We start from the raw sequence: 12,514 nt of genomic DNA, 5'->3' as shown, positions 1-12,514 counted from the left end.
ACCGAAGATAGGTGCTGGAAATTCTAACCTTTCTGCTGCCGGAACCTCGAGTGCCTCAACTCTTTATTCGTGACTCTAATATATCCCTTTGGTAAACAAATCTGTCAACTTGGGCATTTTAGGATAGATGTAGACTGATGCTTGGCCTAGGTTTACTCTTGCAAAGAGAAATGAAGACAGAACGCGTGCTTTTATATTGCCTGCAGATTTCATACTTCGAGAGGAGACTTGCTTGAAACTTTTGCTTTTGGACTTTCAAATTGCATGTTTGCTTGGATGAGTTCAACCGAACGGGCTCGATATATATCTTGCATATGCTAATTTTATCCCGCATTCTTTCCACCTTCTTGTGTGCAGGTATTTACCGTCTTGCCAACGGTTGCCATGTCATCCGCTGATCCGTCACCCATCATTAGGGATCACCTTTATTCCGTGGAGGACAAATTACAAAGAGGGAGGCCTCCTCCTTTACTTAAGGGTGCAGATGAAGACATAAATATTGACGGAGAGCTAGCGCCAGAAGCGACTCCCGTAATTGATCCCTCATCCATATCCAGGTGCTGCATAGAAAAAGGTCTATTTCCGGCAGTCCCCTTGTTCTTTCAGTATCCATGCAGCATCAGCAAGGGTTGGTCAGAATGGGTTGACCATGAGTTGAGAAATCCGTCCACTTGTGACATTCTACGTCGGGCAGGGGTGCTGGATGCCATCTTCATTTCTAAAGCTTGCGACATCCATATTGAAGCCAAGATGCTCCGGCATGTGGTCAGGCGATGGAGCGTTGAGACACACACCTTTATTTGTTCATGGGGAGAGTTCAATCCCACACTTGAGGATGTAGCCAATATATTTCATCTCCCCCTTTGCGGCAGCGTCGATCCTTTTCATATTGCGCTAACTCCTGAAGAAGAACTAAAGCTTGCGGTCTTACGGAAAGGTGCACCGACTTCTCCCAGCACTTCTCTGAGATTCAGCAACTGGATTCAGTTTTTTGGGGATGGGAACCGAAACAAGCCATGTCATCTTGCTGCCTTCATATCATTATGGCTCGGGAGATTCCTCTTTTGTGATTTCTCCCAAGACTGCTTACATGAGAGGGTGTTTCCATTGGCCTTGGCGATAGCACGGGGCAGCATGCTCCCCCTAGCCCCCATGTTTTTAGGGCATTTATACCGCTTGCTGGACCAGATCCAATTTCTTGAGAAAGGGGCGGCAGGAACTATGGCTGTGGAGACCTTTGTGAATTCCAGCTTTCTGCAGATCCTCTTATGGGAGCGCTTCAAAGGGATAGAGGTATCCCCACTTCCTTACCCGAAGGCTAAGTCGCTTGTTGGTTCCAGCGAAGGTTCCTATGTGCCAGATAGTCTTCCGTTGGTCTGCAGATGGTCCCGTCGAATGCAAAGGAAGGGCCAAAATTTTCTAGAGTTGCTGGATGACGTTGAGAAATTCAACTTTCGCCCTTTCTGTGCCTTATCAGAGGGATTTAGCAATGTACCTCTCTACGCCGATTCTGATGCTTTGGTAGAGGCCCTGGCAGTACCGGTGCAAGGTTGTCGACTACGCAGAGAGGCGCTGTTAAGTGCTGCATGCCTCCCTTTGCCCACACTTGGTGACGACCACTTGGAGATTTCTGTACATTATTCCCCTTATCGGGTCAGACGGTAGCTTAGATTTGACCAGGGCGCACCTTCCAGCCCCAGCCATGGAGATCCTTCGCTACTACATAGAGTTTTTTGGACCGAGGACAGGGTGCCGGGAGATGGCAGACCTCTTGCCCTTGCTTTGGCTAACCGGCAGCGTGTCGGTGGTCTCTCAAAGGCCTACCAAAGTTATTGGAATCGCTGCTTTGCCTCGTTTAGCCGATTTCATGCTGCTCATTGTGACAGGTTGATTCCTACCTTCATTTACCATGCTCGCCTGGTGTCGGAAGAGAAGGCCATCTCCCTAAGTGAGAAGCGAAATCTGCCCTTCATTTCAAAAAGCGGAGCAATTGTTGGTGACTTTTCTAGGCTGAGGCAGAAATTGGGGAGGCCGGTCTCTCATAGTGCCGGAAGAAGTACCACTCGCGTGAAGCAAAAACGAGAGGAAAGCAGCAGTGTTGAAAGGAAGAAGCGAGCTGTTAGTGAACCTAAAAAGTTCATTCCCAAAGTAGCAGCAAGTGGCCCCCCTAGCTCAAAAAAGGGTGCCCTCCCGAAGTCTTCACCACGGCAGCAACTTGCAGCTTCCGGCAGCAGCCAACACACAGTGCCAAAAACTGCCTCTCCCAGCCGTAAGTCCTGCTATTCCTTTGTTCCTTCTTGCTGTATGTATTTTATCATCATTCGTTTTTTTTTTTTACTTACAGAGACTTCCCAAAACAAAGGCAAAGGTAGAGAAGCTCCCACAATCTCGAAGCGCCGAAGTATGCGTATTCTCCAATCGATATTCGCCAATACCCGCAAGAACAAGGGTGAAGACTCGGGACCCAAGGTAGTGGTAACAGTTGATGATAACGAAAGTGATATTGTGGAGCTCGAAACTGCCACCTGCGAGCGAAAGAGCGGCAGCTGCGAGTAAGAGAGCAGCAGCCAAGACAAGGACCTTGGTGAAAATCAGCACCACAACCGTGGCGAAGGTACATACGCAGGTCCCACCACCTGTTCGGAAGAGTCAGCTGATCCAGATATTCATCCAGGATTTGCTAACGATTATGTGTAGCGTGTTGATGTTGAATTGGTACTGAATCATTACTTTGCTTGTTTTATTTGGTGTAGATATGTTGTAGGCTTGCCATTGCATCTCACAATTCTTGCCTTGCTACTTTCGTGCAGGTTGTGCCCATTATTGAAAATACTGCAGATCGTCCACCAGAGGCTATCCTTGATTTTCCTGCTGCTCCTATCAACACCACGCAAGCTGCCGACGAGGTATTTGTTGTCGGTTCATTCTCCTCCATGTTCTAGTTTTGCTCTTCCTTTCTTGCGCCTTTAATTATTCTGTTTATTTCCCCTTCACGCCTATTCTTTTTTTTTTAGATTGAGAGTGTCTCACCAGACGCAGGGGCTACACTTCCTACCCACTCCCTTGGGACACCTAGCACTGCTGCCATCACCACTCTACACCTTCCAGCAGCGCAGCCGTCTGCTCATTCTTCCTTAAGAACACCCGACACAGCTACCGACACCTCTTCATGGCTTCTAGCGGCATTGCCTCTCACTTCTTCCTGCCTGGGTAAACCTGACACGACAGCCGGCACCTCTTCACAGCTTCCGGCAGCATCACCTCTCACTCCTTCTCGCTTGGGCATACCTGATGTGGCTACTGGCACCTCTTCTCAGCTTCCAGCAGCGTTGCCTCTTGGGAAGACCATTGATGACAGCCATAGAGGTGGCAATGCTTCCATCAATGTGGGGCATTTATCTGAAAAGGACATGTCTTGGCAAGACTGGGAAAATTCGTTTATGGCCTTCAAAGCTTTCTTCGATGGCGGGGTCACCATTCTTAGGTCCATTGACGAGCTCTTTCCGCTCTGCCACAGATTCAACGGTTATGCGACATTCCAAGGTGCCCTTGTGTATCCAGAGACGGTTGAGGCCTTGAAGAAGTTCATGGATAAATATGGGAATTTGATGGAAGTTACTGGTGTCACCTCCTCCTTCTCAAGGTGTACTGCCTTCCGAGCCCTCGGCTTAGTGCTTCACGGGATGGACACCATGCAGCTACTTGATATCACTGATCACAGACTGCTTTGTTGGCGGGACGCGATATGCGAGGCCATAGTTCTAGGCTTTCATGTGGATTTCCTTCTTGACCTTGTGAAGAGCTTAGCACGTGCCGTCTTTGGAGCGCGGGCCATTCATAGCATGAAATCATCGCGTGGTTCTGATGAGGTAACAGCTGCTGCCATTGCCTTGAATATTAAACAACAGGAACTGGAGGACCAACGTCGGGAAATGCACGCCCTTCTTCTCGCCAAGGGTATTTCTGCTGACAACGCTGAGTGCGTGACAGAGGCAGCAGCTAGATCGTCTTCTAGAGCCTCTTCTGTTCTTTTCAGGCATTCTCCATAGCTTTTAAGGTAAATATATATATATAAATTTTTTTTTTTTCAATTTGTTTATTCATCGATCTTCTCCTTCCAGCATCACTCGGTCTTGACATGTTCTCTTCCTTTTTGTAGGTTGTCCTTTCTTGGCTTGGTGCTCCATCATCTCAGCGCACACTTTCTCGAGACCATGGGACATACCCCTTTCCAGCACGTGCAGTTTTATTTCATTTTGCCATAACTGTGTATTTTCCTTCGATTGTTCCAGCAACCATGACCTTGTGATGTAATATTGAACCGCTAAAGCTTGTATTATTTTCTGGATACTTTGAGACACATTGTAACCCGCATGCTTTATATATATTGCTTGATTAGACGTAAATTGCCTCTGCGAGTTTGCTTGAGATTTTCTGACAGGTTGGGTATCTTTTGAAAACAAGGTATATGCTGCCAAAATTTTGACAGGAGCCGACTTTCTAAAGTTTCCTCTGCATGGTTTATCTAGCCTCTAAGCTTGAATAGCAACTTCTTGCCTTTCACGAAAAGAGTCGGGCTAGCATGTGCATGATTTTATAAAACTCCCAAATGTTATGCGTATCACGTTGCCAGAAAAGGGAAATTACTGAAATTGCCCCCGTGCTTGAGTTCGAAGATCAAGCCCCAAAAGCACTTCGAAAGGGCAGCAAAACCTTAGGAAGTGTTCTGGTTACCTTCACCAATGAAAATGAGGGCTGCTTACAGGTGTTTTGTGCTTGCTTTCAGATAAGATTTTGGCTTAACATGAAGAGCTTGTGGCATGGGAGCAGGGTCAGCATGAGTTGAGCACCAAAGGGGAAAATAAGGCTTCTTAAGGAGAAGTGTGAGTGTTTAAACTGAGGGAAACCAGATTTGCATGGTGATCTTGGCTGGAAGGAGGTAAAAGATGAACATCGCTTCTTCCGGCAGCTTGACAGATTCTGAAATAATCTATCAAGCAGAGCAGAATGAAGAAGAAGAGGTGAACAAGGTTACTGGATTTTGCTAGTAAGAGAGGAAGCTTGCTCTCTCAGCCTGAGTTGGTTTTTGCTGGGTGGAGGGGACCTCCTTTTATAGCTGCGGGAAACTATCCTTTCCCAAGAAACCCTAATGGTTTCTTCCCAATCTTGGCAAGTCTTTCCATCCTTTTTCCTCTCTTCTCTTGACTTTCCTATCTGGGTGAGCTTTCCCCTTATCTATTTGCACAAAATCAGGAGTTTTGGAGCTCAAGACCCCTTTTCCCGCGGCTGCTTCAGTAGGAAGCTCCACTCTTGGCTTCTTTTCTTCTTCTTTCCCTTCTCCTTCCTGGGCCAGCACCGATAAGGGAAAACGACTGGGTGTATATGCTGGTTTGAAAGGGTACCCCTCTTCCTGACAACTTACATGCTATTATCCCTTGGTCTCTCTAGTGTTTTGTTTTGGGACTTGATCCATTCCCATGTGCTGGCACTTTCCAGCAGCTCTGTTCAGTGAACCTGCAGACTTCTTCTACGTGGCTTCTACTTTTCTAGTAAAGGGCTGAGGCTTTTGTGGCTTGTTGTGGAATTTTGTATGGGCTAAGGTACTTCATTAAATAAGTGGGCTATTTAAACATTGGGCTTTTGGTTGGGCTATCCTTTGACTGGGCTAATTTTGGTTGGGTTATTTTGATTGAGTTATTTTCCCCTCTTTGCTCACCCATATATTTGGGCATAAGAAATGGGCTTGGGTCCCGAGGCTCCCAAGCAACCCGGAACCTCCATTTCTCGTCCCATCAATAGGCCTCATGACGACCTATTACCATCCATACCACAACCCACTCAAGCAAGCCCCGGGCATTTTGAGTGGCTTGGGCCCACTTAGGCTTGTAGTGTGTTTGGGTGTGAAACAACGATTTCATGCTTGGCATGGCATGTCGCTTGGCGTGCTTTAATTTTTTATTATCCTTGACGTTTAATTTTGGCATGGGCTCGTAGAGCTAGCATGGTGAATTAGCATGGCGCATGAATTTCAATTCGCATGTGGCAAGTTTTCGAGTACCTCCTTTTTATGCCTTTTCTTAATAAAATGGCGTTTCGGGCTGGTAATTTATTTGGGCCCAATCATGAATTTTTTGGGTCTCAACAATCTCATTCATGATTTCAAAATTTTTGATTACAAATTTTAATGTCAAATTCATATAATTTTTTTTGATTCCTTATATATTAATAAACGCACATAAAAATCATGAATTAAAATCATTCCCATACCCATATATTAGAATCACATTCCAATACTCATTCATATCAATAAACATGTCATAAAGTTTGTGGGGGTCTTTTTCTTCCGGCAGCTGCAAATAGGCTGGGTTGCCGTAAAGGGAAAATTACTAGAATTGCCCCCTGTGCATGAGTTCGAAAATTAAGCCCCAAAAGCACTTCGAAAGGGCAGTAAAGCCTTAAGAAGTGTTCTGGTTACCTTCACCAACGAAAATGATGGCTGCTTACAGGTGATTTATGCTTGCTTACAGATAAAGTTTTAGCTTAGCATGAGGAGATTGTGGCATGGGAGCAAGGTCAGCATGAGTTGAGCACCAAAGAGGAAAATAAGGCTTCCTAGGGAGAAATGGGAGTGTTTAAGATGAGGGAGACAAGGTTTGCAGGATGATCTTGGCTAAAAAGGGGTAAAGGAAGGGCATTACTTCTTCCGGCAGCTTGACAGACTCTGAAAATAGTCTGTTAACAGAGAAGAACGAAGAAGAAGAGTGAATAGGGCTACTGGATTTTTGCAAGTAAGAGAGGGAGCTTGCTCTCTCAGCCTGGGTTGGTTTTTGCTAGGTGGAGGGGACCTCCTTTTATAGCTGCGGGAAACCTTCATTCCCCAAGAAACCCTAATGGTTTCTTCCCCAACTTAGCAAGGTTTTCCTTCCCTTTTCCTTTCCTCTCTTGACTTTTCCTGTTTTAGTGAGATTTTTCTCTATCTATTTGCACAAAATCAGGAATTTTGGAGCTCAAGGCCTCCTTTCCTGCGGCTGCTTCAGTAGAAGATTTCTACTTCCAGCCATTTTCTTCCTTTCTTTCTCACTCTTTCCTATAACCAGTTTTGATAGAGAAGGAGTTGGGATGTGTATGTTGGTTTGAAGAGTGTCTCTCTTCCTGGTAGCTTGCATGTTAACATCCCTTGGTTTCTCTGGTGTTTTGTTTTGGAATTTGATCCATTCCCATGTGCTGGCACTTCCCAGCAGCCTTATTCAATGAACTTTCAAACTTCCTTTTCGTGGCTTCTATTCCAGCTAGGTGCTGGAGCTTGTGGTTCATCTATGGCAATTGTATGGGCCAAGGTTCACTAAGTAAATGGGCTATTTTTGTTGAATGATGGGCTTCTTGGTTGGGCTATTCTTTGATTGGGCTAATTTTGGTTGAGTTATTTTGGTTGGGTTATTTTCCCTTTTTGCTACCCATATATTTGGGCTTAAGAAATGGGCTTGGGTTCCGAGGCTCCCAAGCAACCTGGAACCTCCATTTCTCGTCCCATCAATGGGCCTCATGACGACCTATTACCTTCCATACCATAACCCACTCAAGCAAGCCCCGGGCATCTTGCGTGGCTTGGGCCCACTTAAGCTTGTAGCATGGCGCGTTGTTTATTTGCTTGGCGTGGTATGTGTACAAGCGCATATGGCGAACTTTCGCGTGCCTAAATTGGGTTTCTTCTCGGTAAGGTATTGCATTGGGCTGAGCATTTATTTGGGCCAAAGCGTGGATTTTTTTGGGCCTCAACATTAGCCCCCTTGATTATTGGGGCCATGAATGTGTATTGAAATGGCCCAAATAATCAATTTCTAGCCCAAAAATAAAATGCAGTGGCATGGCATGGCAAGGGTTTAGGAGCAACTCAAGGATGACCAGTTAAGTGTCTCTGAAATTACAGCCAGGTTTTTTCCGGGAAGGTTGGAGGGGTCGCAATGGTCCCGCTTAAAACCCAATCCTTCTTAAACACCGAGGGTGTTGCCTTGAAGAACTTTCCTAGACACTGTAATTTTGGAGATTACTTACTAGAGTTACCAACAGTTGACCTATTTTGTGGCATGATATAGGAGAAAATGCTTGGTGGATTAGCTCAAAATAACTTAGCTTGCATGATTTATTTGCTTGAGTGACTAGAGAGACTTGATTTTGCATAGTTGTGATTCGCAAGAGTTGTATTGATTTGCATGCTTGATGTTGGCATGTATTCTTGGTATCTGGCTTAACGCTTGGCATTGACATATATGCTTGGCTTTGACTTGTATGCTTGGATACTTAGCATTGGCATGTATGCTTGGATGCTTGGCATTGGCATGTATGCTTGATTTTTGCATGTATGCTTGGTATTGCTTGGCTTTGGCTTGTATTGAGTTTACAGCACCAGCCCCAGAACACTTGAATTTGGCAAACAAAACCTTAGTGAACGTGATAGTGTGCGACATGATGGCTAGATATTGGAAGAATGCTTGAAGTAGGGCATGTGCTGGGAGGGTATTTGGAATAGGGCATGTGCTGGAAGGATATTTGAAACAGGGCAGGTGCTGAAAAAATATTTTAAATAGGGCATGTGCTGGAAGGATGTTTGAAGTAGAGCAGGTACTGAAAAATGTTTTGTTTGAAATGGGATAGGGCATGTGCCTGAAGCACGTGACTTGTCTTGACATGATTTACTTCTGGTTTTCTCTCATTCTCTTCTTTCTTCTTCTTCTTCAAGACCCAAACCCGTGGGTATTGTGCATCAGTACATAAGTCATATTTTGGAAGCTCGGATCAGAAAACTTCCTTGACGAAAGTTGCTCATCTGCTCGAGTACTATAGCCTGTAAAATTTTCTGAATTCTTTGAATTTTTCTGATGCCTCAAAGCTGGTCTGCAACTTCTGTGTTCATCCATGGCTGGTGAGGTTCTGCAGATTCTGCTTCTGCATGTATTTTTAACTTCTGATACTCGGATGACTGTGCTTACTTCACAAAATTTGCTCGAAATCATGTTGTTTATAGCACATCCGAAATTGAGGATCATCCACCTATTGTAGTGATCACTGCCTCCATTTTTCTGAAGCATGTTCAGGAGTTGATGTTGATGCCTTTGCTTTCTATGCATGAATGCTTGAGTTCCTCTTCATTTTCCAGAATTTGTGAACTAGAAATCGAATTCTGAGGTTGAGTTTCTGGTTTAGGATTCTAGCTTGGTGATAAACAAGAGTCATACGAGTTCCCTTGGCTATGCATGCCAAGTGTTTGTCAAAATATCTCAAAGTAGCCTGCTGGTTGTTTTTTGAACTTTTGAAATGTTTCTTTTCGAATCTGAGTTGGATCTTTATAAAAAATGGACTTCTCAATGGCTATGTTGGAATTGGTCTTGTGTCACTTGAAGAAAAAATGAATTTTTGTTGGAATTTCAAAGTAAGGGCTAAGCTACTGGAGCTGTGCAGTTCCTCTGGCATGGGCTATTTTAGGAATCTGTTTGACATGCTTCCCTAGTCGAAATGCAACGAAATTTTGGAAAAATGAAACTTGATATGTCTAGTTCTAAGCTGAAAAGTTTGGGATTTGTTGGTTGTAAGCTTGATTTATAGTGATTTTCTAAAGGTGGGATGTTCTAGCTAGGATGGTTGGAAAGCTTGTGTATAAGTTTTGCTTGGCATGTTGCTTTTGCTTGAGAATTTAGCATGTCCTTTCTGTTGGCATTGAGTGCTGGTCTGAGTATTGCTAGAGCATGGTCTTGAGCAATATTGTTGTGAGAGCATGATGTTGAAAGGTATTGTCGTAAGAGCATGAGTTCTTCAAATTGCTTGAAATGCTTGAATGAAATGAAATTTTTTAGCATGTGGATTGGTATCACGCCTTTTGAATTTTGTCAGATGCTTGATAGATGAGTTTGCTTGCACTTTGAGAAAATTATGCTTCCAGCGCCTCTCTTTGCGTATGAGTACCTTTCCGGCGTCTGATTTTGGCTAACATATTCTCTTGTTTAGAATCTCCAAAGCATGAGAAAGCATGAGAAGTCTAATTTTCTAGGATTTTGATAGCATGAAAGTGAGTTTTGGTCTCTTGCAACTTGTCTTTGGAAATTATGCTTCAATAGCGATTATGCTTTCGGCATCCCCTTTTATCATGTGGTGGCCCTTTTTTGAGCTGGTGAAAAGGCTGAACTTTGCATGATGCGTTTTTTTCTATGTAGGTGTATACGTCTCTGGCACAGGCAGGGGAGGGTGCCGAAAGCCTGCGTTGTATCCATTGTCGCTGGAAGCTTCGAGTTTACCAATTTCGCAACTTGGCAATTTAGATTTCTATCTCAATTTCTCAGTAAATAGTTCTGCTCCTTCACTGGAATCTTGAGTCTTTCTTTTGGCTTTGTAGGAATAGACATAGACTGGTGTTTGGCCTAGGCTTGTTTTTCTTGTGAACACATGCTTGATTAAATCTGGACTTTTCTCCGATCTTGTGGAAATAGAAATTGACAGAATGCATGCTCTGCAATGCTTGAATCTTTTTGTATTTTGAGGGAGAATTTGCTTGTCATGGGAATTGCTTGAGAATTTTGCTTGCCATGGATAAATTGCATGTTGCTTTGATATTTGCTTAAGCCTTTTCTTTGGCGTGAGCTTGACTTGCATGCTTGGCGTATACTTTGCGTGTGCTACGTTCTTGACCACCTTCTTTGATTGAACTATACGCATCACGAGCATATGCTTGTAACTGCATGATTAATACATAGGGTTAGAGGCTGTTGAAAGCTGGAGGAGAGCACCATTTGTTTCCTCTTTTGAGCTTAGAGTTTGGACATGGCTAACTTTTTTTTTCTTGGCTTTATAGGGATAGATATAAACATGTATATGATGGGTCTGCAAGATTGTCATGTAACTCATAGGGATTTTTTTGTTTTTGTGAAAAAGGTTACTAGGAGGTAAGTGGTGTTCAGTTTGTAACACTTGCTTTGTGAAAGGGTCTGCTAGAATGATTGATTGAGCATGAAATGGGAACTTTGCTTGTCATAAGCTCGAGTAATAGATTGCATGATGCTTCAAATTTTTTTTTTTTGTTTATGCATTTTGCTTGGCATGAGATGGCTTACTTTGCTTGGCCTGTGAAGTTCATATAGCTTGCATGCTAGCGTGGAGATTTCTTGGCTTTAACACAGAGAACCTGCTTCATACTTTGCCCTTTTACAGCATATTCCTCGTTGGTAATTCTTGCAGGGACTCACATAATAAGTCCCAATGACCTTTGTGATGAGTGATGGCCTATTTCCCCTTGCACGACGGGTTGAAGAATGGACAACTACCTTCATAGCTTAGAAACACTTACCAAGACTCGATCATAGGCACTGAGTAAGCTTAGGAAGCTACTCTCATTTCCAGGTGTTGTATAGAAGAAAGACATGTTTCCGGCGGCCACCTTATTTTTTAATACCCTTGCAGCATCACTAAGGGCTGGCCACAGTGGTTCGATCGCGAGTTGACAGCCCCGACTACCAAAGATGTTTTGTCAAGGAAACATCGTTTTTGACCTTACAGCAGCGTGCTGAAAGGGCTTAAGCGTGTGTCTTATTAGGATTTTGCATGGACTTCCGGCTGAATACTTAGAAGAAGCACACATTATTTTATTTTATTTTTTAAGCACGAGCTGCTTGTAGCATGAAGATGTATGCATGATCCCCTTAAACAAGAGTTGTCGTTAATGCGTTAAGCCTTCAGGAACATGAATTGGAGAGCCAGTGCCGTAAGCTATGAGACCTTCTCCTTGACAAATAAGCGATTGAGAATGGCGCTCGGTGCATGGTGGAAACATCGAAAGGATCATCTAATAGTGCTTCTTCTTTTCTGTTTTAGTCATACACCGTGATCTAATTGAGGTACCCGGTTCTCCTTCTTTGCACCGTAATATATATATATATATATATATTCTTTTAATAGAAAGGGCATATCTTCCAGCACCATCTTTCTCTAACACTTGTCCTTATTTCGCTTTGCAGGCTGCATTTCTTTGTTGTAGGGGCTGGCTGGCTCAGTGTGTAGTAGCTTTTCCTTTTGAAACTGCAGGGTGTATCGATCTTTAGCATAGTTGACTGCATTTGGGCCCGAGTTGTACCCCCTTTTTTTTTTTGAGAGCCTAAAGCTCATGTTGTCGGGAACTTGGAACACAACATTGTTGCATACTTTCTGTCAGAACTTTTGATGTAGAATGCTTGAGATATTGAGCTTCGGCCTGTTTTGTACGTTTTCCTTGGTTGGAAATAATGAAATGCATGAATTGTTGCGGTTTGGAATGCATTGAGATAAAGATTTTCAGCTTGTTTTGTACACTCCGCTTGGTTGAAATGCATGAGTTGCTTGAGATTTTAACAGGCCAGGTTGTGGTAGGTGCAAGGTACATGCTGCCAATTTTTTTTAGGTTGAGAGCATCTCACAAGTCGCGGAGGACACACTTCCTACTCCTCCTCTTGGGACGTCCGGCGTAGCTGCCGACACTGCCCTGCGCCTTCCAGCA

At 43.9% G+C, this 12,514-nt stretch overlaps 1 long non-coding RNA gene across 1 annotated transcript; it reads left to right on the top strand.

The window, feature by feature from the left end:
• LOC109948625 lies at positions 8,486 to 12,242 on the top strand. The gene is made up of 3 exons (XR_002271248.1): positions 8,486 to 8,920; positions 10,206 to 11,879; positions 12,000 to 12,242. It is a non-coding gene; the product is annotated as an uncharacterized LOC109948625 (long non-coding RNA).

This window comes from Prunus persica, chromosome G1 (genome assembly GCF_000346465.2).
Source record: "Prunus persica cultivar Lovell chromosome G1, Prunus_persica_NCBIv2, whole genome shotgun sequence".
NCBI lineage: Eukaryota > Viridiplantae > Streptophyta > Magnoliopsida > Rosales > Rosaceae > Prunus > Prunus persica.
This window is presented reverse-complemented; position numbering and strand designations above follow the sequence as displayed.